This window comes from Echinops telfairi, unplaced genomic scaffold (genome assembly GCF_000313985.2).
Source record: "Echinops telfairi isolate 266 unplaced genomic scaffold, ASM31398v2 ScPeMD7_70;HRSCAF=299, whole genome shotgun sequence".
Lineage (NCBI taxonomy): Eukaryota > Metazoa > Chordata > Mammalia > Afrosoricida > Tenrecidae > Echinops > Echinops telfairi.
Window position 1 is genome coordinate 32,765,807 of NW_022103968.1, and position 26,918 is coordinate 32,792,724.

A 26,918-nucleotide genomic window follows, 5' to 3' on the forward strand; every position below is an offset into this window, starting at 1 on the left:
TTGAGAATGATGAGGGCAATGAATGTACAAATGTGCTTTACACAATTGATGTATGTATGGATTGTGATGAGTTGTATGAGCCCCTAATAAAATGATAAAAACAAAAAACCTCTTCCTCCTTCACTCACGGTAGCCATTGGTTTACTTTGATTTCTTCTTTTTAATTAGTTTTCTTGATATAATATTCACATATCATACTTCCATAGTTGTCTCTTTTTATTTATTTATTTTTAAAAATAATTTTATTGTGGGCTCATACAACTCATCACAATCCATCCATCCATCCGTCGTGTCAAGCACATGTGCACATTTGTTGCCATCTTCACTTGCAAAACAACTTCTTTCTACTTCTACTTAAGTCTCTTTTTAAGTAAATTGTATATACATCATCCCTTCTCTGGCTCCCTTCCCACTCTGGCATTGTTTGCTCCCCAATTCCCCCCATGTTCCCCCAATCTTCCCCCATCCTTCATCCCCATAAACCATTGTATCAGTTATTGTCTCTATGCATCCACTCCTCTGTGCTTCGTAAACTAGGAAACCTGACAGGAACAATAAAAACCAAAACGAAACAGAAAGAAGAAAATATTATCAACATAAAAGTAAAAATATAAAGATAAGACCACCAAAACTATTAAAAAAGCCAGAGAAGAAATTTCTGTCGTGGAACTAGTGAGAAATATTTCCATCACTCACTCTTGAAGAAGTGCAAATCACTTAAATTTTAAAGGAAACTGGTATAATTTAAAGTAAAGGAAAGCTATTATTCATTAAGCAAGATTTTAATAACTTATTTTTGCTTTCATATTGTACTGCACAGTACAACATGCCTTAATTTCTTTATACTTTATGACAGATCTAGGAAATGAATTTAACAATATTATATTTAAGTTGGCCAATTAGATATAGGGGTGTTTATTATTTTAAAATTATTTTATTTATTATTTTTCTTCATAATCTGCATACATTATTTCATATATACAGGAAGGGATTTCAAAATGTTGGTGGATATTTTCATTATCTTTTCATTCCATTCTCCGGCTTTTTAATATGTATGGATATATAAAATATTTCAAAATTAAAAAGCTTAAAAATATTTCTAGAGCGTGAATTTCAATGATGACTCAAGAAAATGACTTTATTACTATTTTTTTATGTGTTAAGGAAAAATGGATGCCAACTTACACAAAGTCTACTCCAATCTCTTCATTCCAGCACGGATGGGACCCCCATGCAGTGGTGGTTTGATATGCAGTGTGTTGGAAAGTAACTTCCACAAAAGGCTGCACGGTATCCTGAAGCACATAATAAGCTCTGACTAGATCTTTGTAATATTTTTATTTAGCTGATAAAGGTAGGAGATTATGAAATTGATTATTGCCTGGCAAATGAATGGCTTACTTTTTCCAGTTTTTCAGATAACCATTATTTACTCCTCATCCACTTAATAAACATTTATTGGTCCCATTATATATCAGGTATTTATATTTTTGATTCAAAGATAAGTGGAACTTTCTGTTACAGATTTTATAATAAGTGGGAAGGGGCAGAAAGCAAAGAAAAATTACAATTAAATGTGAGAAATAAAGTAATGGAAATATACCCAAGGTATGTATGTATATATATACTTACTCAGGAGAGAGAATGACTAATTTTCTGGGGTGAAGATAAGAAGGGATTCACAGAAAAAAAATATTGCCTGAGTTGGGTTTTAAAGCATCTAAGTGATAGTTCATGTGACCAACAATTTGGGAATCTGTGGCCACTCCAGGCAACCTACAGATCACTTACAGTACATGCGCATCTTCTAGGACAAGTAGTCATGTGAGAACAGAGGAAGCTGAAGCTGTTGGTAGGTAAAAAGCCAAATCACAGAAGATTTGAGTAGCCATGCCAAGAAAGGGCACAGGGGGACTTGTCTGAAGAAAATGGTCATTGTGTTATGAACGAGAATTGAAAGAGGTCACAGATAAAGAAGCTAATTGGTAGCCAGTTGCAATTCAGGGCATGTATCATCAATATTGCATGTTATAGAAGTGTTAAATACTTATCTCATTTAAGATCTCTGAGGTTACTGATTTGGTTGTCTCTTTGACTGTGAGCCGAGATAGCGATGACATCAAATAGGTAGGCACATTCAAGGCTCTTCAAGAAAACAATACAGAGGGATACACTTTAATTAATTTTTGTTTGTGTTGGAACAGGTATCAGTATATATTTTGCTGGAATACATACTTAAGTTACCCTGGACCTTACAGAGTTTGCTTTGGAACCTCATATTATAAGCCACCTACAATGTGATGGTGTTTTGTATTTCTTTTTTCAGTAAAATGATAGGTTCAGAAATATATATCTGTTTCAAAATTATTTAATTCTAGTTGATGAAAAAAAATGTGGTTTACAAAGTTGGCTATATAGCACTCCCCAAAGGGAACGAAAACAGAAATGTGGATCAAGGGAGATGACGGACAGTGCAAGACATGAAATAATAATAACAATATATAATTAATCAAGGATTCACAAGGGTGGGAGGATGTGGGAGGGACGGGGGAAAAAAGAGGAGCTTATTTATACCAAGGGCTCAAATAGAAAGAAAATGTTTTGGAAATGATAATGGCAACATACGTACACATATGCTTGATACAATTGATGTATGGAATGTTCTAAGAGCTGTAAGAGCCCCCAATATTTTTTTTTAAATTGTGGTTTGTAACACACAGGCAAAAAACACAAAAAACTTTAAGAGGTTTTAATTATAAACTCCTGTGAAGAAAACGTTGTGATCTACTTCAGAAAAAGTAGGCACTGAAAACCATGAGTCACAGGTCTCTGGCCTGGCTGGGGAGCCCGTGAGTCCGAGGTGACTAGGGCCACTGGCTGGATGAACTCTCGATTTCTGGCTGATAAGTAAAAGGTTTGCTTAGTAGAAGTTGAATTTGTGAGACGTGGTCAGTTAGGCAAGCAAGGAGAGAATATGTACAGTAAACACAGGGGCAATACCTAATGTTCCCGAGGCATCTGAATAAGTTCGGTTGCCCAAATGATAACATCAACCTTCACTTAGTTTATGTATATGAAGCATTTGCAAAGTGCAAAGTTGCGCCAATAGGACAGTATAGAAATTTATCACATTCTATGAGAAATCCTTTACAATTCTGCAAGATGTGTGTCTATGGCCTTACCTGCTGACTGCTGGTTTTCTGGAAGGGACATTGTAAGCCCTCAGTACTCTGACCAGAATCTTACTGTCTCCACGAACCACCGTCTGTGCTGGAAGTCGTTTCCGGTCTTCCCTCTGAGGTCTCAACTTGCGCTGTGGTTCAAGAAGCTTACAAACTGCACGTGTCAACTGGCTAAGAGGAATAAGAACCATCAGCTCTGCACACACCAAAAGAACCTAGGTTTAAAGGTACTGGTTTCTGACTGATTGTAAATCAGGGTATTTCTTTCTGAAGCGTATTCTGTTACGGAGGGGAAAGGAAAGGCATTCTTTCTGAGCCTGGCAAAGAGAGGCTAACAGCATTCATTAATATCTAGAGAGAATGCAATTGCTTCATGCCCTTTTGGTGCGTAGTCCCGAAAGAGACATAGGAATGGAGAGGTAGAGATGATTCATTTTATAGGCACTATTCTCTTGAACGTTATTGGATACGCAAGTTTTCTACATGTTCTGAAATAGGCGTTACTTGTTTCACATGGGGCCAAACTTGAGAACAACAGCAAACCCCTAACTTTATGATTGCACGAATTTTCCCTTCAAGGACAGAAAATAGAGCATTTTAGCTTCCTACGTACCAAAATCTTATTGCTAACACCAAGAACCTGGAAGGGGTCTCCAAGGAGGTTCCCCAGAAACATAGTGTCCCTGCTCCTATTTCAACCCCCCAATTTCACAATTAAAACAATACAAGAATTGCGCTACTTCAGCCAGAGATTCCCCTAACTGCTGTCTGGGAGAGAAGGCTCACTTTTGAAGGGCTTAATAAATGGTGCTCAGGGCAGGAAAAATCATAGAGCAAAACTAACTTAGGATAAAGATGTTTCTTTTCTTTTTTCTTTCTTGTTTTAAAACCTACCATCAAGCAGAGGGACTAAAAACAAATCTAAAAGACTCTACAGTTAAAAGTATTTATCATGTAGATATACCTAAAAGACAATTTTAAAGTGACCAAAGATATTTTAAGTCCTTATATCTCACAAAGTGAGATCATACCTTTTGACCTGTAGCTTAATATAAAAAATAGACTTTTTAAGAGGACTTTGAAGAGGTAAGTAAAAAAGTTATAATATATTCTACACTTAAAGCAATTTTATTGTTACCTTGTAGATATAATTTCTTCATAATCAGTCACAATATCTGATAAGTTAAATCTGCCAACTTTGACAATTCTTTTCCTTATCAATCTTCTCATCTACAAAAAAACAGGTTTTTAGACTTTAGAGAAATGCATAATTTGTATTTTAAGGTTAAGTACTTGCAATGCTATTGGTGTCACTATTTTTAACTCTTGATTTTTGTAAGCAATAAATAGAAAGGGAGGATCTTAAAAACTAAACAAAAATAAAACCAAAAAACCAAAACCCACGGTCAGTGAGTCCATTTGGACTCATAGTGACCATGTAGGACAGAGTAGAACTACCCGTAGGGTTTCCAATTTGGGGAAACTTTTCTGTCAGTGCTTCTGGAAGCAGGCTACCATATCTGTTTTCCTGTGGAGCAGCTGATGGGTCCCTACAGCAGGCCTTTCGGTGAGAAGGTAAATGGCTCACCATCGGGCCACCCCGACTCCTGACGTGAAACTATGGTTTTGTTTGCCTCCATTTTTACGCTCACTCCCAACTCTCACACTAATGTGACCCTGATACAAGTTCCTTCACTTTGTCTGTCCGCATCTATTTCATCCCAACTCTGCTTTCATCTCCCTCTCCACTTTCTCCACAAAATACAAGGACAGAATTCCTCTCCACCCAAGATGTTTGCCTTGTGATTCCACTTCTACTACAGCCACTTGTAAGGGGCCTGCTTGTAATGGACATGGCTGACCCACAGACTCAAAGAGGTAGCATCACATTTCCTTTGAGCCAAGCCCATGCTGACTCTAAGGCTCTATTCTGTTTTACGAGAAAGGCTGGCCCTTCAGCAGAGCTCTGCCTCAAGCCCTTGCTACTTGAAGATCCTACAGGTCTTGGTTCTTTCACAGACCCTGAAAATCTCCTTTTCAGTCTCAGGAATCCCTTCCTTCATCCTCCATTCCTATCCTCTGATTCCTGCATCCCGCCGACTGGACTCCGTGTTCCTCCTCCTGCAGGCCAGGTGTGCTCCAGCTTTGGAACGTTCACCTGTAGTTCCATCAACCTGGAATGTACCATCCCCTAGAAAATTCCGTGGCTCAATCCCTTTTTGCTGAAGCGTGACTTGTTTTTGTTTTCCTTGAGCACCTTATCTGAAATTGCACCAACACCTCCCACACACTGACCCTTCGGTCCGTGTTTCCTCGTTTGCTTTCATAGCACATATCATCCTAAGATACTAATGTTTTATTCATCACCCCATTCATCCGACAAGAAAACTAACTCTGTGAGGGTAGAGGTTTAGTCTGTTTATTGCTGCATTCCCAATATCTAGCATCATTCCCACAGTAAGTTTTCCATAACTATTTGTTGAATAAATAAACAGATTGAAGAGATACACTGGCCCCGTAGGTGCAAACATGTCAGTAAAATGTTACCCAGCAACCCTCCAGTCTGATGGCACTGAGTCTGGACTGCTGCCACCTCGGCCACTACCAACTGCAATAACGTAGCACCAGGGTCAGAGCATGTAGCGCACCACCAGCTGACTTCCTCCATCAGCAACACTGAAGGGTCGACGGCCGCCAGGGACGGCCGCCAGGGGCAAATCTTTCTAAATCTGGACTTACAGTAATTGTCCTTTGAGCCTACCAAACTGTTTTAGCCCGGCTACTTCTCTATCTAGGACACGGCGAACACAGTGAACGATCTCGCCGTTTTCTCAAAGCCCCTTCCTTCAAGTCCCAGCATCCTCAGACCTCCTTCCTGTTTCTCTGCTCCCCTCCTTGTGGGACCCTCCCTTACAGTAACCGAAGGGTGTGAGGTTCTCTTCTTATGTCCAAGAACAGCTCTTTATTTCCCCAAACCAGTAAAGAAAGGCAGTAAGGGCAGGGACCCGTGAAGAACGGCCCCTATCAGTGTCACATTTTCTTTCATATTCTTGTTTTCACACAAGGATAAAATGGGACAACAGGTATTATTCTTTTCTTTCATCTTAGTCTCTTTCATATGATTATTTTTACATAAAAGTGGGACACAGAAATTATGCTGCTGGTCCTGTAATACATAGAACAGGTCTTTGTACACCTTCCTGGGGCTGTTCTAGCTGTAACATGGGTACTTCTCACCTGCCCCATGAAGGTCTAGAATGCATCTCTAGATCTTTCCATGACTCCTCCTGCTTCTTTTCAAATTACCCTAGAAGGCCTCTCTGGTATTCTATAGCAGAAGCTATGCTCCGTGTGAGATCTACTTTTGCAGGAGTCTTTTTTAAAATAATTTTTTTAATCGTTTTATTATGTATGAGCCCCTGCTCATACAACTCTTATCACAATCCATACATACATCAATTGCATAAAGCACATTTGTACATTCATTGCCCTCATCGTTTTCAAAACATTTGCTCTCCACTTAAGGCCCTGGCATTAGCTTTTCATTTTTCCCCTCCCTCCCCGCTCCCCCATCCCTCATGAACCCTTGATAATTTATAAATTATTATTTTGTCATATCTTGCCCTGTCCGACATCTCCCTTCACCCACTTTTCTGTTGTCCGTCCCCCAGGGAGGAGGTCACATGTAGATCCTTGTAATCGGTTCCCCCTTTCCACCCTACCCTCCCTCTACCCTCCCAGTACCGCCACTCACACCACTGGTCCTGAAGAGATCATCTGTCCTGGAGTCCCTGTGTTTGCAGTTCCTATCTGTACCAGTGTACCTCCTCTGGTCTAGGCAGACTTGCAAGGCAGAACTGGGATCATGATAGTGGGGTGGGGTGGGGAGGAAGCATCTAGGAACTAGAGGAAAGCTGTTTGTTTCATCGTTGCTACATCGCATCCTATCTTGCAGGAGTCTTAGAAACCACCTCCACCTCTGTGTTCTTGTCCCTCACTTCCCTAATTTCTCCAACCAACATTGAGCAGCATGTTCTGAGCACTGCATGAAGAGCACTGCAGAGCGACCAATAACACGTCTCCCTGAACTGCAACTCAGAGCAGAGCGATGAGGATGTCAGCGGAAGAAACCAGGAATGAAATTCACTTCAAACTTGGATGAGGCTTTTCTAGGGTGTTCTGACAATGTTTAATACTAGATTTTTTCTTGAAGTGTCTCTTTCTTTCTTTTTAAGAATTATTTTATTGGGGACTTTTATAGCTCTTATCACAATCCATCCATCCATCCATCCAGTGTCAAGCACATTTGTACTCCTTATATTTCTAATAATTTCTGTCTATTCTGGTAGATCTTTCATGTATAATATTATAGCATTACAAGGCATCAATGAAAGTAGGAAATCTCTGGTATACATCATTGATATTTTAGGATGCTTGTAGTAAAGGGTTGGAGGTTTGAATCCACTCAGAAATGCTTTGAAAGAAAGGCCTAGCAACTTACTCCCCCCGAAGCACCTATTGAAAGCCCTCTGGAGCACGGTGGATTTGTCCTGGGATGACTTCCTGGGAGGAGTCGAATACTATACATCAGACTGGTTTTCAAATTATATGTTAATGCTGCTTTGTGGTACTGTAGTTACCTTTTTCAAAAAACTGGCAGACTGAATCCTTTGTGCAGTAATAGAATTCATATCTGAACTGGATATCTCCATCTTTACTTGACTTTCATATTCCTAAAAAGAGAATTAAGGTAGTTTTCACTTCCTGAGTGCAGTAAAGAATTCAGATTTGGCATATGCAATAAATTATTAACTATTCATTTCATGTGTAGGAGGGCATTGATAATATACCCTGGCATTGAGAGACAAAAACATTCCTTATAGATTCTGCCTGGAGCAGTGGCTGAAAACAGTTTATCACTATATTCTGTTTGCTTCTAGGATGATGTCTCCTCATATATATAGAGTATAGAGTATAGAGTAATGGTCAAGAAAAAAAATTGTGAGTAAATAATGAGAAAAGATCTTCATGTATAGTTTTATCTTACTTAATGCTGCAATAACAGAAATAAGATGTGAAAGGCATTAATAAACAGAAATTTGTTTCCTCATAATTTGTGAGGTTAGAAGTCCAAATTCAGGGTGCTAGTTCTAGGGGAAGGCTTTCTCTGTGTCAGTTCTGAGGGGAGTGGGCCTGGCATTCCTTGGAAATCTCTATGTGTCCCGGCATCAGTCTTCCCCTGGGTCTAGGAGGGTCTCAGCGCAGGGACTCTGAGCCTAGAGGATGTGCTCCACTCCTGACTCTTGGTGGTACTCAAGTCCCTCTTTCTATGCTTGCTTCTTTCCCTTCTACCTCTTATAAAAGGTGATGTGGGCCACATACCAAGGAAACTCCTCTTACTCACATCAGGGCTGGGACTTGCGCAAGGGTGCTAAACCCACTCTAAAATCTTATCATGGGGATGGTTATATCATTACATAACTACCAAATTATATTATTGCACAATTGCCAAGTCATCGACAATCATTTACAAATCAAGTTTACACATATTTTGGAGAGATTTAATTCTATCCATGGCACCTGGAAGTCACTGAAATACAAAACAAATGAGAAGCAGCGCAGTATAGCTGCTAAGAGCATGGGTTTTCGAGGCAGACAGCCCAGGGTTTAAATTGGCCCTGCCATTTCCCAAATCTGTGGTTTTTTTGCCTTATTTTGTTCTAATGTTTTATTTTTGTTAATGCTACAAATACTTTCCCATTAAACATAATTTTTTTTTCTAAAAAAAAAACCAGACGTAATTATTTATTTTACATTCAAATAATTTTACAGCTGTGAAAGGTAGTAGAAGATGATCTAGTAAAGTTAATATACATCATCCTCTTGACATTTCAGGAGAAATCACCTAATTTTTTGAACCAGTGTTGAAAGAAGCAAAATTTGAATAGAAAACTGTATCTGGATATTTTATACTTAGAATTCACATTTTATAGAGAAAATTCCATTTTCCTGCATGTTTTTAGATGATGTAAATAAGAGGATTCATAAACTGTAGCTAGTGAACACATAATTAATGTAATCTTAAAAGGATATTTATTAACTGTTTCACATGAGGAAAATTCAATGATCAAATAAATTTAACATGACTATGGTAAAAAATAGCAATTTTCCCCATTTACTATTTGGCACATCTATTAATAAATTTTCACACATTAAACTATATAATACCATCATCTACTAAACCCAAATAATTGTTTTGAGAGAAGTTGACTGCTTCCTGGGTCGATTCCCTTAACCATGACCTTCATGACAACCATGAAGTTCTCCTAATCCCACAACCTCTGACCTTTAACCTTTCAGGTTTGAAGGGGGAGTGGGGGTGGAGGGTGAATCACTAAGAAAAGGGAAACAATGAAGAAACAAATGGCTGCCTCAATGTTGGAGCAAGATTTGGAAATGATATTTCCTCCCTAGGCATCTACATTCTTTTCCTACCTTAGGAACTTTAAATTAGGGACATGTAGAGGGCTGAGTCAGGGCACTTGACTGTCTTTTGTGTGGCTGTCAATTTACTATTTATTACACCCAAGCTCTCAGGAGCAGGGCTGCCACCTCAGCTTCACCATACTGTCCGTCATGATAGTCAACCCCCAGAGCAGGACAGCGTTCATCACTTCCTTCAAACTAAGATTAAAGACTAATCCAGTTCCTCTTAAAGCAAAACAAAAAGTTCATCAACTGCGATAGATTTCAGTTTTCTCTTCTATAATGACAAGCATGGAATTAACATCACAGGATTATTGTGAGACTTAGCCCTCTTATGTACTGCCTTCAAGTCAATTTTGACATACAGGGACCCCATAGGACAGGGTAGAACTGCCCCATGGGGTTTCTGAGGCTGTACATCTCTATGAAAGCAGGCTGTCTCAACGTTAACTCCTTGAGACATGAGGGCACCGTAATAAAGCAGTGGCTTGACAGGGATCTGTTAAGTAAGTGTTGACTGTAATCAATAACTCTAATTTAATATAGAGTAGTTGAATTTTCAAGCTACACAGGATAATCAATTTTTCCAGAGCCATGTAATGGGTTGTCTGTTATTCTCAACCAACTTATAGTGACATTTCTGTCAAATATAGTTACTACATGTGCAAAATAGGTCTGTTCTGAGAATCTCTGTTCTATTTTACTGGTCTGCCGTAGCATTGCTACATTTACAGAGAATTCACATTTCACAGTGTGAGGCTCCTGTTGTTGTCAGTAGTTTCATAAACTTCCCATTGGTGAAAATGTATCGGTGTTGTTATTGCATCATCAATAAAATTTATTTATGATCTTCAGTAAGTTTTTGTATATCTTTTTATAAATGTATCCTATATATTATACAGTTTTTACTGCCATTGGTTGTTGATTAGTTTTTTTTAATTTGATTTTATTGGTTTATTTTTCAAATAGCATTTTTGAGTGAGATTTTACTGGTGTAGAGGATACTACATTTGTCCCCTACTTTTCTTTTGTGCTAAACATTTCAAAGTAAATTAAAGAGCTCATGACACTTCATTTCTATATAAATAACTAAGCAGGGATCTCTAAGAGCTAAGTAAATGCTTCTACACATTCACCATGCCCTAATCACAGACCACAAAATTAACAAATTTCCAATAATACCTAATAGTCCATTCATATCCCCAAATTACCCAATTATCTCAATAACGTTTCTTATAGTTTTGTCCCAAACAGAATTGGATGAAGACTCACGTTGCCCTGATTATCTTTAAATGTAGAAAAATCTGCTGACTTTTCAAAGAATGATGACTTTTTGAAGTAATCAAAATAGTTGTTCTTGCAAGCCAGTTGTTCCACATTCCAAATTTGTGTCTGATCATTTCTTTATGGATTTTAATTTGCTTCTCTATCCCTTGCATGTCTAATAAACTAAAAATTATCCTAAAATCTTAGATTCAGATTACACATTTTAGAACAGATATGTCACTATAGAAAATGCTTTGAATCTCATATTGCATCATATCAGATTACAGTTCCTGGTTGTGTTTTAATAATTGTATAGTTTTCTTTTGCTACCAGAATAGATTATCGCATAGGCAGCAGTTTTTAAAAACATCAATTGATGATCTCAGAGTTCTGTAGGTTAGAAGTCTAGGCTGGCTCTTCTCAAGGTTTCACAAGACTGAAGTCAAGATGCTGACCTCAAACCCAAACCCAATCCATTGCTATTGAGTCAATCTGACTCACAGTGACCCTATCAGGCAAAGCAGAACTGCTTCCGAGGGTCTTCACGATTGCCAATCTCTATAGGAGCGGACCGTCTCAACTTCTTACCCAGGTACAACTGATGGATTTGAATTGCTGAACTTTCGGAAAGCAGCCCAATGCTTACCCCACGATGTTCGCAGGGCTCCTTAGGTGCTGGACAGCTGGGCTTTCAGGAGCAAGATCTGGGAAGAAGTCTGTTTCCAGGCTCATTCAGACGGTAGACAGAATCCAATTCCTTACAGGCTGTCAGCTGGGGACCACCATTAGCTTCTAGTGGCCTTTCTCTAATCTGCATGTGGACTTTTAAATCTCAGGGCTACTAAAGGCACCCTAAATCCTTGTCACACTTGGAATTGCTCTGATGTCCCCTTTTGCTGCATCTTTTTTCTGTTCCCAACGGGGGAAAGTTATCTACTTTTACAGGTTTATGTGATTAGATTGGCTTCATCAGATAATTCAGGATCATCACCCTATTTGAAGGAATGTTAATAAACATATTCTGGGGACGAGGGTATAAGTATCTTGAGGAGGCTATTATCCTGCCAATCACAATGAATAAGATCAAGTTCGATCACTGGGTCAGGATGGCAACAATCAGATTTCTCCATTGTCAGGATTTGGGTGGGGTTTTTTTGCAATAAGTTCTTCGTTTTTTAATATAGGTGCTATATTCAACAAATTTATTAATTGGGATCGTTTAAATAGCTTGTCATCTTTGTTCATTTCCATATAGACAAAACATTTTCTGCAAGCAAGGGCGGTTTGATCTCTTTCTCAATTCTAACTTCCTTCATTCTGTTTTAATTAGATTTTATTGGGAAACAGCAGATACCTTATATTGTTGACTTCTAATTAGGTTTAAGTATAATGTTTGTCTTGGAGTCTATGAGAAAATGAATTTTTGCTTAAATAGTCTTCATTCTATCCTCAGTGTCTGAGTCACACAGAGAATAGGGTATTGAATCATAATCAAGGGGTAGATTATAAGAAAACAGATTTTCCAGAATGCTGGAAAGGAGACAGAAAATTTCCTCTGCCTCCAGGAGGATGATATGACCTTGGTGACCTTGTCTTGAGTTTTAAGAGTCAGAAGAGTCCAATATTTATAAACATTCCATTAAGTGTAAATTCTTCGGGCATGGTGATATAAACTTATATACTATGGGAAGAATCAGGCTGGATTTTGTTTTTTCTTTTAGCTTTGGCCAAAGCCTAATCTGTGTGAACAGTTTACTCACATCAAGATGTTAAAGCCCAAAAAGAAAAAAAAAAATCACACCACAATGTGTTGCAGCTGTTGTGCCCTGGGTCCTGGCTTCCTTCTGCATGTCCCTGCACCTTGGTTAATGAAACCTGGAAGTCAGTCCAGCCATGCAGTGAGTGTGTGGGTGGTCCCTTCTCATTTCTCCCCACTTCTCAGTTGTACAGTCCACCTAAAATATCTCTTTTTAATGCAGTTGCATTAGTGGAAAAATCCAAAATGAAACTGTTTATCACATTATAAAAATTCCCTTTCTGATTCTGGTATGCTAAGACTTTCTGTTCTGGATTTTATTAAGTGTCTTTTGGCATTTATTTAAAGACTTTGTTGTTTTTCTATCTTCATTCTGTTAATTTGGTAAGTTATATTAGTGGATTTTCTAATTAAATCAATTCTGTGGCCTGGAAATAAACCCTACTAAATGATGATGTACACACAATGCATTGCTATTCACTTTGTTTATATTTTATTAGTACTTTTATTCCTCTTCTCCTAAGAGAAGTTAGTCTAAAATGCACTCTTTGTTCTCCTGGCCCAGCTTTGGTACACAGGTGATGCCTGCCTCAGAAAGGCCCAGCTCTGCTCGCTCCGGGCTGTGCAGTGAAGAGTCACACGCACACTGAAAGCAGCCGGGCGTCACTACTTCAGGTGCTTGTCAAGAGATTTGTTTTCTAAGAGAAAGAGAGAGAGGCATTTTCTAGTAGGCTTTGACCTGTAACTTTCCCTGTTTGTGTTATCACTCTGGCTCACCCCTATTGTACACATTTGGGCCCATTCCAGTTTCTTTGTTGGCCCAGATTGAACTGGTCTGAAGCACTGATAGATACATGTGCTTACTAGTGGTAATAAGCACTTATACTGCTCTCATAGCAAACTTGTTCATTTGCACTTCACCTTTCACCTCTGAGCCACACCAACCAAGAGTTTCTCTGATACTGCTATGTGGTGCAGACCATGGGAGTCCTCCCAAGAACACTAGAGTTTTAAATGTCATACACTCTGAATTGTTTTGTTTGGGTCTCCTATGAAAGCTGAAGGATGGCTGAATAGCAACGAGGACAAGCACGTTATTCTCCTTCACTTGAAAAAGGGTTGTACTGTTCCAGACATGAAGTAACATATTGCAATCTCCCTTCAGGCCAAAGGAAAATGAAAATAACATCAGAACTTATCAGTTTCTTCCTTATCAATCGATAACTCTCCCCAATTAAATTAACAACTCAACTTAAACTGAGGTTAGCAGAAGGCATGCACCTGTTTGCCGTGTAAACTGTACACCCAAAATTATCTCTCATCTGAACCTGGTATCTTTTGTAAATTGGTTGGTACAAGCCTCAAGTGTTATTTCTACAGCATGTGCACTTTCTTCAGAGAAAGAAAAATAATTACTTTCTCTCACAATTAAGCAACCCAAAGGCTAGGTTTGCTACAATTGGTTATTTCTACAGGAATCATCTCTTATAGTCTTGTATTAACTACTATTTTCTAAGAGTGGGAGGGGAAGACCCCAAGTTGTAGCATTTGTTGATTTATCTGATATATGGTATAAACACCCCCCCAACACCAATTTTATACAATCAAAGGGAGATTATGGAATATTGACAGAGATGCCCACAAAGTTCTCACCAGTTGATCACATGCCAACTCCAGAATGAGATTGACATTTTTTCCTTCACATATGAAAATTTCTGCAACTTACATGTCTTATAATGAATGCATACATTGAATGTGGTAGTGTTTCTTCCCCTTATCCTCCAAAACTGTTTTAAAATTGATGATGCATATTACAATGACAAAAGTATGGCGTTTTCATAAATTTAGAATACATCTAAAGGATTTTGGCTGTGAAATAGATTGCATCTACCTAGGTGGGAAAAATAAGGGCTTTCTGAAATCTGAAAGATCTATTCATTGTTCATGTCTAGAGAGAAAACATTTTTCTATGGATATTAGTAAAGAAAGAAACTGAGTGCAGATAGATTTAAAGCAGCTATATATTAACTTTAGCACATATAATATGCAAATGAAAACCAAATACCTGGAAGACTAAATCTGGAATCTCTTGATCATAAAGGGGTATTTGCTGCAGAAGGAACATATCTAATTGACCTGCATTTCTAAGCTGCAATAGCTGGAAACGTTTACTCTTTTTAATTTCTTCTTCTGAAACAAAATTAAATTCATCTTGCAAATGTTCAAGACGAAAGTACTTTGGAATGACCTGGTCCTTATGTTTCATATGCTATAAAACAGAAATAATATATAAAGTCTTTACTTAAAATGCCATTTCTTTAAATTCAAGAATTATTTCAAATTATTTCAACCATTTTCCTTCTCAAGTTTGCAATGTAACAGCTTTAAGATAAGCAGGAAATGGAGCAATCAATTCACTCATAGGTAAACTACAAAAACCAAAATCAGTGTCATTAAGTTGATGCTGACTCATTTACCCTGAACGACAGGGTAGAACTGCCCTTGTGGGTTTCTGAGACTGTAACTCTCTGCAGGAGTAAAAAGTCCTCTCTTTCTCTCCCAAAGTGGCTGAGGGGTTAGAACTGCTGATCTTGCAGTTAAAAGCCCAATGCACGACCACTATGCCATGGATAGAAGCAACAAAAAGAATAGGATCCAGTGTGAATGGCTCCCAACCTTTTCCTAGTCATGGCCTACTTAAAAAACAACAACATAGTATTTCTACTGCAGGTTGGATTGAAAGATGAAACTGTTCATATCTGGTTGCCCGGATGGCTGAGAGTCAACATCTCTGTACACCTATAATGAAATCCAACACATCAATTGGGAAGCTCTGATACAAGAAAATGTAATTCTAGTAACTTACTTATGAGTTACCTTTATTAAACAAATGCAAATATGAGTGCATGCTAGATGTAAGAAATTGTGCTAGTTTCTATCAGAGAAATAAGGATTTATGTAGTAGTCGTCCCAATAAGGAATGCTAAGACATGTAATTGAATAATTATAGTAAATAGAAAAATTAAAACTGTGAGAGATTTTGAAACAAGTAAAAAGTGGATAGGAGGGCAAATAAAAGAGACTGTCTAGATGAGATTACAGGGAAGCTTTTATCCAGATGGATAAGACAGCCACTATGAGTACGCTTCTCAGTACAGGGAATGCCATGGGTAAAGGTCTGAGGAGATATACCCAGAGAATGCAGAACAATTCAGCTAGCAATAAGGAGGAGAACAAAAAGTGATCAGACTACAGAGTCTTAGAAGGTAGAGTTGTGTCTATAAGTCACTTTTATACCCACAGCATTTAATAATGGTTGACACTCAATAATGTTAACTTGAAGGTGTCTTGTTGCTGAATTTCAAATTGCCTTTAAAAAACGGAAAACTACCTGTCCTCAGATTTACCTTTATATACCTCTACCGCTTAGAAAATTTCACAGAAAACTATGGGAGAGTATATGAGGGTAGAGCTTAAGAAATATTAGGAAATATATGTAAAAAAATCAATATTTGCTATAACATACCATAATAAATTCCATTAAATCTGAATATTCTGGGTTATTGGGATCAATTCTGATTTCATTCGCCCATTCAACAAGATTCTGTGCATTAATGAGCCATGGAATTCCAGGAACACCTCTCGCATCTAAATTCCTTAAAACACTAACAAAGAAAATACTCTGTGAACTTGCATTCAATATACAATTTACACGTTAGTTTTTAAGATACTTAAAAAGAGGTTACATGTGATATTGTGCTGCTTCTTCTACTGCCTTCCTACTATCATGACTTTCTGACAAATGTCTACCTTCTCTGAAGAGACAGTAAGCTTCCCAGGGGTCCAGTCTGCAAATATTCATCTTTGCCATCCCCACTGTGCATAGGAGCTCTTTAAAACCTGTTGACTCGATTCTGATTCATAGTGACCTCATGGACAGAACTGAATGGTGCATCGATTTGGGGGCTCTAAATCTCTACAGAAATCAACTGTCACCTTTTCTCCCATGGGGTGGCTGGTGGGTTCAACCTTCTGTTAGCAGTCGAGGACTTCGTCACCGCACCAATGGGCTTCCTTAAACTGAAGCAGGCGGTGCTCACAAAAAGACCAACGCTTTATCCCCTCCACTAATGCGTAGCAACTACGTCTGAAAAGCTTATGAATGGCTAACTAAGGTGCAATTACTGGCCTGCCCCTATCCAAAGAACATGAGAATGAAGAAATTGAAGATGTTTGGAAACAATTTATCCAGTGGACTAATGGATCACCAAACCAACAGCCTCTGCCGCACTGCGACCAGAAGAATGAGGTGGTGTCTGGCTACCACGACCAACTGCTCTGAGGAATCGCATAAGAAGTCCTGGATAGAGTGAGAGAAGGAGAAGCCCTCAGAGATTATGGCCCACAGTCACCCATCAGGCCTGGAACTGAACTCATGCCAGGGCTCAATTTTCAGCCAAACAACAGGTCTCTGAGGGGAACAATCCCAACGAGGAGAACCCACCCTTTACAATCATCAGCCATTTGACATCTGAGTTAGTTAATTGTGCCAGCCTGGCCGATAATCACATGTGGTGCTGGTTGAAAGGCGGAGGGATAAATGGGTGGTGAAGCCTCGTCTTTCTGGTTCTCGGGTCTCTTGTTTTGTGATGGTTGCACCGGGTGCAGCTGCCTTAGCAGTTCCCTGCTTCAGCTTGCAAGATTGACTTCCTACAAGACATCCCCAAGGAGAAGCCGCATGGATCTATCCCAATGCAGCCCTGGGTGCTGGAGCAGCCGTGTGGAGACCCCTGCCAGTGCTGAGATGCTTACACGTTCACGGACTCAGCTTTCCTCCTGCAGTCGGCATCATTGCCTCTGTTTTGTGAGGTGAAGGACTTTGTGGACTGGTGTTGGGTATGGGTTAATGTTGGACTTGTGGGCTTGGGCAGCATTGGGTTGGGATGTTTTCGTGATGCACATTTTCTTTGCATAAAACTCTCTCTTATACATGAGTTGCTGTGGATTTGTTTCTCCAAAGTACCCAGACTATTACAACATCACAAGGGTAGCATTTACCCAAGGACCAAGATCAGAGGGGTTAGGACATAGAGGAATGGAAGGGGAAGCACAGGAGGACATGGGATAACTGAGGTTACACTGCGGAGGTTGCCAACAATGACATGTAAGAAAATATCTATACAATATTAAATGGGAAATTGATTTGTTCTGTCAATCTTCACACAATTCATAATAAAAGACATTTTAAAAAGTATAGTAGGTGCTTAAGTGAGGAGTGCTCATTGGATGAATGTATTCTGTAAATAAGCTATTAAATATTTTTCAAAACTAGAATATACAATAGTAAAAAGCACCTGTTAAGTTTTATATCTTTACAGTTGAAGCACAAGACATATTAACAGAAGTACTTGCCAGAGAAATTCTCTTTAGATATATGATACCATCCTCAGAAATTGGAGAGTTATAAAAGATGGGCTGGACTGATACTGTGTCCTTAAAGATCTAAGCTGTGGGTTAAATGCTGAAGAAATTCACTTTTACAGACTAAGAGCTTCTTTAGAGCCATAAATTATCCAAGTTACTAAAAATCTCTTTCCATAGGTAATTTGTTTTTCATGTCTAATTAAAAGGGTTTTGACTAATTTCTTCTTTTTTCTTTAAAAAAAATCATTTTATTGGGGGCTCATACAACTCTTATCACAATCCATACATACATCCATTGTATAAAGCACATTTGTACGCCACCCTTCTTTCTTTCTTTTATTCAACCCTTTAGTTCTTTTTTTTAAAAATCATTTTATTGGGGGCTCATACAACTCTTTTTTTTTAAATCGTTTTATTAGGGGCTCATACAACTCTTATCACAATCCATACATACATCAATTACGTAAAGCACATTTGTACATTCATTGCCCTCATCATTCTCAAAACATTTTCTCTCCACTTAAGCCCCTGGCATTAGGTCCTCATTTTTCCCCTCCCTTACCACTCCCCTCTCCCTCATGAGCCCTTGATAATTTATAAATTATTAGTTTTTGACTAGATTTCTAATATCCTTTTTACAAAGTTCTAGTTTCAAGAAGAGGTCTAGTTTCTAAACTGTGATTCCAGAAATAGACTCAATATCGTATTAACCCACAAGTAGACACAAATTGTATACTGCCTTCTTCCCCTCACCATTTGTTCATACTTCTCTGGTGAAATCTTCTGAAGCTCTTTCTAACACAGATAAAGACTGGCAAAATAAGATCTACACAAAATTAAGAAGCAATGAATAGAAACCGGTGGCTTATTGCCTCTATCACCGACTACCTCCGTTCTCATGAGACCAGAAGAATGGGATCGTGCTTGGCTACCATGACTGAACATTCTGATCAAAGATTGCACAGAGGAATGCAGAACAGAATTTCTACACCACCAGTACATCAAGACAGCTCAGACTGGGCCCTAAATAGTTGGCAAGTTTCATTTTTCTACGAAACATCTGACTGTTAGTAATAAGACTGATGGGTTTAAAAAAAAAAAAAGAACTCTCTCTGCGTGATCCAAGAAGGCCCATGGTGCAGTGGGCTAGGGCCTTGTACTGCTAACCACAAAGGCAGTGGTTGGAGCCCACCAGCTGCTCCTCCAGAGAACGATGTGCTCGGTGGTCCTGCCAAAATGTAGACTGAGCAACCCGATGGAGTACTTTTACCCAGCTCGATGAATCATCATCATCTCTTCTACAGTGAGTTTGGTTTTAGGTATCAGGGATAAAACTGACAGCAGCAACTTGAAAGATTAGATAGAAACCTAAGGGGGCTGTGAGTTATGCTCATGAGAGAAGAACAACGCACAAAAGTAGGGTGAGAAAGATCAGAATGCAATCAATGCCCCTAAATTGAACCCTTAGAAATGTTGGTGTATATTATACTGTATTATTTTCTCAACAACATAAATACGTATTTTAAAGGATGCGTGGTGTTGGAGTATTTTTCGTTTCTTTTACTTTCTATTTCCATCCTAGTGTTTGAACTGTCTTGATGTACTGGTGGTATAAAGGACTATACAGATTGAGCTGCTAATTGCAAGATCAGTGATTTGAACCCACCAATCACTCCAACGGAGAAAACCGAGGGGGCTGTTCTATTCTAACCTATAGGATGGCTACAAGTCAAAATTGACTTTATGAAAGTGAGTTTGGTTTGGGGTCTGATGTAATTATGAAGACATGGTTCTCATGATTTCAGTCTCAGGGAAAATAAGAAAAGCATCAGACCAGCTCCTGCCCTTCCTACAATGATTCTCCTCGTTGCTTCTATAAAAATTCAGCTGTGGACCACGGAATTCCCGCTATCATCTATCTATACTCCTCTCCACAGTCAATCATCAAGTGAACAACAGCATCTCTTGGGAATCACTATAATGTCCGTGGGCTCCTTGTCCTGGGTTCTTATTAGAGACATCAAAGACTGAGACACTGGGTCTGCGCAGTTCTATGGTTGGAGAGATAAATAAACTATAGAAATAAAGTCCTTGGAACTCTGCGTCTTTGCCTACAAGTAAATCTCTCTCTCATTCACCATTCGAATCACTGAAGTGGCATGTTCTTTTATGTATCACTACTTACTGCTTTAGTAGTGTGATTGAAAACAAAAAGAAATCAACTTCCAAATAAGCTAAACTGTTGCTGATGCTAACTGGATTTTCCCTTTTACAGATGTAAGTTTTGGGTGATATTGAGCTGAGGACTGCCATTCTTTTCAAATACAGTAATTAATTCACTACCTGCAGTAGGCAGATCTCGATGACTGGGACACAGGTGTCAGAGGAATGCCATTGTCATCCACGGCCCACGATAAAGAATAGCTTAGTTTTCCTGATGTCAATAGACAAAGTTCCTCAGTTTCATTGCCCTCAAGAAGAAAAGGCACATCTGTTTATAAAAGACATTACAAACATTGTGAAATTTTTGAAAAGTGTGCCGTTTGAACACATTTTAGATGCCTCCAACACACACACACACACACACACACACCCTTGACTTCTACTTTAGATTACCGCTTTACCTTAGAACCACACAAAAAAATTCTGCACCGATCCCAGGCTCAAATTCTACAGGTCTCCCTATCTTCCCTCTAAGATAGCTCAAGGTAGATTGCTTCAAACAGACTGCAAAGGGGAAAGAAAAATATTGAGCTGAACACACAGAGATGGACATCTCTTTTGTATTTTTATGTCTAAAAATTCCTTAATCATTCTTGGGAGTGGCTTCCAGCCAAAAGGGAACCACTGACAACAGGGAAAAAGGCAAATAAGCGACTTTCCTCCATTTTCCCTAGATTCCTCTGAGCTTTCTCCCTCTCCCCATTTTCTTAGTCATCGGAGGGCTTAATAATACTCCTTGAAACTTTTGTGGGTTCTTAATGCTCCCTCAATTTTCTGAACACTTAGGATTTTCTGCTAGGTCTTCACAGCCGTTTTCCTGCTTGGTCATGACCCTAGTCTAAGCTGATACATTTTTCTCTCATTCTCTATTCACTTATGTCCTTCTTTCTCCTCATCCATAATTCCTTCTCTTTCATCCAATGGGCACAAGCAATCACCAAACCCCTAGTGTGAAACATTAAGAATCTAGTGGAGGATGGAATGGCTTTGCCCTAACAGAGGTATTAACCAAATTTAATTAATAAGAGGAGTAAAACCAAAGAAAAACAAATTAACAGAAATGTGCCTTCTTCCCTTCTTCCCCACCTTCCCCTGTACAGCTCAAAGACGCACCAATTCCTGTGGGAACCCACTTGGGTTTAACTACAGGAGAGGCAGGCACGCTTCTCTTCAGAAATGGAGCATCCCATGGGGCATGCCTTGGAGAACTCAGAAAAAGCACGGGAGCCAACTTCACATTTCTCAGTTCCCAAAGATCTGATTCAAGACAAAGTCCTGAACTCGCTAGGTATGACATCTAAAAGGAGATTTCAATTCATTTTTAGTCTAGTGGTATAAATAAAACATTCTATTCTCATCTAAATGATCCAAGGTCATTTAAAATATGGTACTCATGAAGACAGTCGGCAGAATAAACATTTTTGGCAAACTCACTGCTTCCTACTTCTCCATATGCAGGTTTGACCAGCTGATCACAGCTAAATTCTACATAGTCCAAAATAGTTTTGCTTTTTAGCTCTGCGCTGTCAGGTAAAGGTAAATATAGTTTTGCCAGTAAGGTTGTCCTTTTACTTATTTCATAAACCTAAATACAAAAGAAATGGTGAATTGCTCACACACATACACATGAACTAAAACCAAATAAGAAAAACAAAATAAAGACTGAAAAATATTCTTATTTATTTGTCTAAATACTGGAAAATTAAAACAGACATTGTTCTTTAGTATTTCAATCATGTACTTATGAGAAAAGTAGATAATCATATGTCATTGAAAGCAATTCCCTTTACTGATTTCAAAGAAAATAATACAAGAATTAAAAGTACAGTTATGAGAAAATAGTACATATAATGCAATATCCTAACAGCTTAGTTTTTTGTGTAACACTTTTAAAGTTCTTTATCTCATTTAAGTCTAATAAAATGTATAGGAAATAGGTGTTATTCTTCCCATTTAATAAATAAACAGAAGCTCTGTATGAAATGATCTTAATTTTTTTGCAAGTAATGGCAGTCTGGGTTGAGTTGTTTATGAAAAAGGAGATTCATTGGCTTACAGAATCCAGAGTCAAGATGAACAACTATGCTATGGGGGTGGGTAGGGAAAAAGAGATCTCAGAAGATGGGAAGGGATTAAACTCGGTATTAAATACATGTCTTCTGATTCTATATGCTGTGCTTTCTCCTACAATTCTAGGTAAGGATCCTGCTAAACCTAAAATTTTTTTCAGGAGAAAAACTTATTTTGAGTTACAGTGTGTCACCAGTGCTTGGGGAAAAAACAAAACAGTAATATGAACACTAAAAACAAGAAAATCAGAGGAGAGAAGGAATTGTCACTTGAAAGACAGATCTAGTATGCCAGCCAAAAGTGGCAGTTCATTAGTCAATACAGAATACAAAAAAGAAAGTCAAAAGAAAAAACACTTCTTCTGGTCATTTAAATACTTTACCGGTCAGGGCGGTTTTAAACGAATCCACTTGTCTCCTTGACAAAAAGATTCCTAATGTGGAGAGGTTTGTAGGAGTTGTGGCTAGCAGAATTCAAGCATTCAGGTTTGTGAAAGAAATTTCTAGATGTAAATCAGCAAAGTGAGTAACAAGAGAAAATGAACTGATAAATACATTCAGATGTTAAACAAGTGTTCTTATCTTATAAATCAGCCTTGTGAATTTGCTTTGAGTATGTATATGAAGTCTTGGTGGACTATCAAATCCAATTCTTGAGCCTACAGGGCTGGGCACCAGATCCCAACTGGTAAATGCACAAGGGCAAAAAAACCAACCTGTCCTCTGATGGCTTCTATCAACACCACTGTATAGCTGAGGTGGAGAATAAGAATTAGCGTTACAGGTGGTGGAATGGGAATGTACAAAAGCTCAATGAAGGAAAATATAAAGATGCACGGGGAAAGACTAGCACTTCTATTTGCATACAAAGGTATGCAAGGAAGAACAGGTAAAGGGGAGCAATAAGAAATAAATTAGAAATATATGTTAGAGTCTGCTAGGCTAGGGCATATGGATTGGATTTATTTTGCAATTTTTGCAGCTACTGAGTGTAATGTATCCTTAGCTACATTCCTGTCTTTCTCCATCAACTTTGTTCGGATCTTGTTATCAGTGATGGGATGATGAAGAACACATTTACCTACCTGGGGCACAGCATATTTTAAACATCAAATGGTTAGCCAATTGTGTCACAATTTTTGAAATTTTCTTTTTAACAGTTTTATTGGCATATATTTCATATATCATACAATTCGATAGTTCAACATTCATCTCTGAAACTTTAGAATATTTACTTCCTCCCTGTACCCAATGTTATCAGCTCCCCACCTCCCATAACCTTCTCCTCAAGAGATCAACACATCACTGACTCTATAGCTGTACCATCCTGGATTTCATATACATGACAACACACAAAATACACAACAAAGCAAAACAAACCCACTGCATTCTCTGTGACAGCAAGGCTGTTCACGTCCCTCATCTGTGGTCAGAGGGAGTTCATTGCAGGCTTAATCCATGTGTGGACCCTGTGAATGGGTTTTGGGCTTCCACTTGTCATCCATATCCTTTTGAAAACTGCGACTGATCTTTGGGCTTCCACTGTCATCCATATCCTTTTGAAAACTGGGCATTGCAATTTAAGCTCTGATAGTATTCTCTCTTTTGGGTTTAGATTTTATCATTCACAATCCTTGCATCACATGGGCTGGTGTGCTTCCTCCATGTGGACCCTGCTGACACCTCACTCAGATGAAATCTTGCTTGAAGGCAACCCTTTAAGACCCCAGATGCAATTCTTTCTACCAGTCGGGCACTATCTAGTTTCTCCACCACATTTTGCTGTAGCACCCAGGTCTTCAGTGGTCTCTTCATGAGGGCAAGTATCAAAGAGGGTCATGTCATAAGAACTAATTGTTGTCAGATTGGGGCAAGGATTAAGTATGAGTCCAAAATCTATTATGATATATATATGGTTCACCTTAGAGACATCATTATCATTTTATGTTAGAGAACATTATCTATCATCCTCCTGGGGCATAAGGTAATTCAATTGATAGTGTCATTAATTTAGCTAATGGCATAGAACTTAAAACAGTGTTGACCCTGAAGACCCAGGCCATGTGCTATAGAACACAACACTGGAACACTAAACCCTGGACCTGCAAGGAGCACAACATTCTCCAAAGGCCATACCAGAGGGATGTGATGTGGAAATCCCACTAGGTGAACTATACTCTACCTCAAACACACCTGTAGCCTGAGGACTTAAGATGGAAACTCTAGGGTATGTGAAGAAGCAAAAGACAGCTATAGCAAGAGTACTGAATTGTCAGTAGGCAGAATCCCATTTACTTATTCCTTCAATGCCCTGCTTGCTGTATTATGTATGCCTCTGGTCAGCCTGAGTCTGACATTGTCTGTGAATATTCTGGTAAGTTTTACCTGACCACCAACTCCAATTGTTTGTGCAAATAGCATCCAGTCACATAAGGCTTTATTCTGTACAAGTGAATAATCCAGGTATTGCAATATGTAGTGAGCCTACACTTGTTCAATCTCCCGCTCTCAAAAGTGTTTTAAAGTTAGTACCATGGTCTAATCAATGATTCTATAAATAGATGCTCCAGGGAGATGATGGATACGATTCTGTACCATAAATCAACAAGGATGTATCTAAGGTGAACCAGAAGCAGATAAAATTCACAGATTCAGGAATGGATTTGGGGCTCACATTTAATCCCATTTCCAACCTAAGAACAATGAATTCTTATGACATAGCCCTACTCAATACCTGTCCTCATGAAGAAAATACAGAAGGTATGGTTGCTATAGCAAAGTGTGATGAAGAAATTAGATGGTCAACATTATTCGACACATAGACAAGAAAAAAGATAAGAATCACATAATAAATGATAGATGCAGAAAAAGCATTCAACAACGTCCAACACCCATGCCTGTTTAAGACACTCAAGAAGATAGGAATGGAAGGAAAATTCCTCAGTAAAATACAAGCTATCTATGAAAACCAACAGCCAATGTAGTAGTGAATGGAGAAAAGACAAAACATTCCCACTGAAAAAGGGCACCAGACGAGGAAGCCACTCGTCCCCTCTTTTATCCAATATCATACTGGAAGTCCTAGCTAACAACATAAGGCAAAAGAAAAACATTAAAGGAATGTATCTGAAGAAAGAAGAGGTGAAACCGTCATTATTCACAGATAATATGATGTTATATAATGAAAACCCAAAAAGCTCCACATGAGGAGTGCTGGAAGTGATAGAGGAATAAGGCAGAGTGGCAGGATAAAAGAACAAGTAACAGAAGGAGGGTGGGGAAGGGAGGGGGAAAATGAGGAGCTTATACCAAGGGCTCAAGTAGAAAGAAAATATTTTTAAAAGGATGAGGGGAACAAATGTACAAATATGCTTGACATAATGGGTGTATGTATGGATTGTGATGAGTTGTATGAACCCCCAATAAAATTATTTTTAAAAACCCCAAAACTCTAGTATATACATACAATGCAGCCCTAAAAAGCAGTGACTAGTGCATGAAGCACATTGCCTCATGGGAAGAGTTAGAGGAAATTTTGCTAAGCGAAGATAGTCAAGCACAAAGGGACAACTACAACATAAGTCCACTGAGGTTAAACACAAAAAATGCAATGGGCATAGAGGATAAGCTACTGAGTGCATAAATCCCAGGTCGAGGTCCAGGCACTATGACAGAGGTCTGACCCAACTCAGGGATATGGCAGCCAACTAAAAAGAAGGGGGAAAGAGAGGGGGAAGAAAGAAATGAGGGGGAAAAAAGGGTGATGGGGAAAAGGGCACTAATATACCCACAGGGAGGGTATTGCTTATGTCTCCACAGGAAAGGGAGAGAGGGACCAGACCCCATCCCAGAGCACCAAACCTTGAGGGCAATACCCCGGCATGGAGCAGCAAACTAACAGAGAGGATTAGGGGCTGGGCCCAAGCCAAGCTATGTTGACCTCCACCCCAGAAGAAGACAATACAGGGGACAGCACTGAAGATATAGCCTGGGGAGAGAGGCAGGTCTGTCTAGACCACAGGGAGCGGAGGGAGAGGGAGAGGGAGAGGGAGAGGGAGAGGGACAAGGAGAGAGAACCTCATCATGGCACACCAAGCCGCAGGGACATCCCTGCTTGGAGCAGCCAGTGCATAGTGAGGACCGTAGGGCCGGCCCCACCATGAGACATGAAGTTCCCTCACTGACCCATAGAACTACCGGGCACAGCACTGGAGACATTGTGTGCAAAGTGTGCCTGGTCTACCCTGTGCACAGTGTGGTGAAATGCAAAGGGAGTGCAGCTGGGCAACCAGGGGGACCAAAGTAACCAAGTCCCCAAGGAATCCTGAAAACAGACTTCTGACTTGAGGGCAGGGCTCGGCACCTCATCAGACTTGATCAGAAAACATACATAAAGGTCAGCAGACAGACCTGGAACCATATACAGTGAACCCTCGTTTATCGCGGTTAATCGGTTCTAGACCCTACCGTGATAAATGAAATTCCGCGAAGTAGGATTCCTTATTTGTAAAT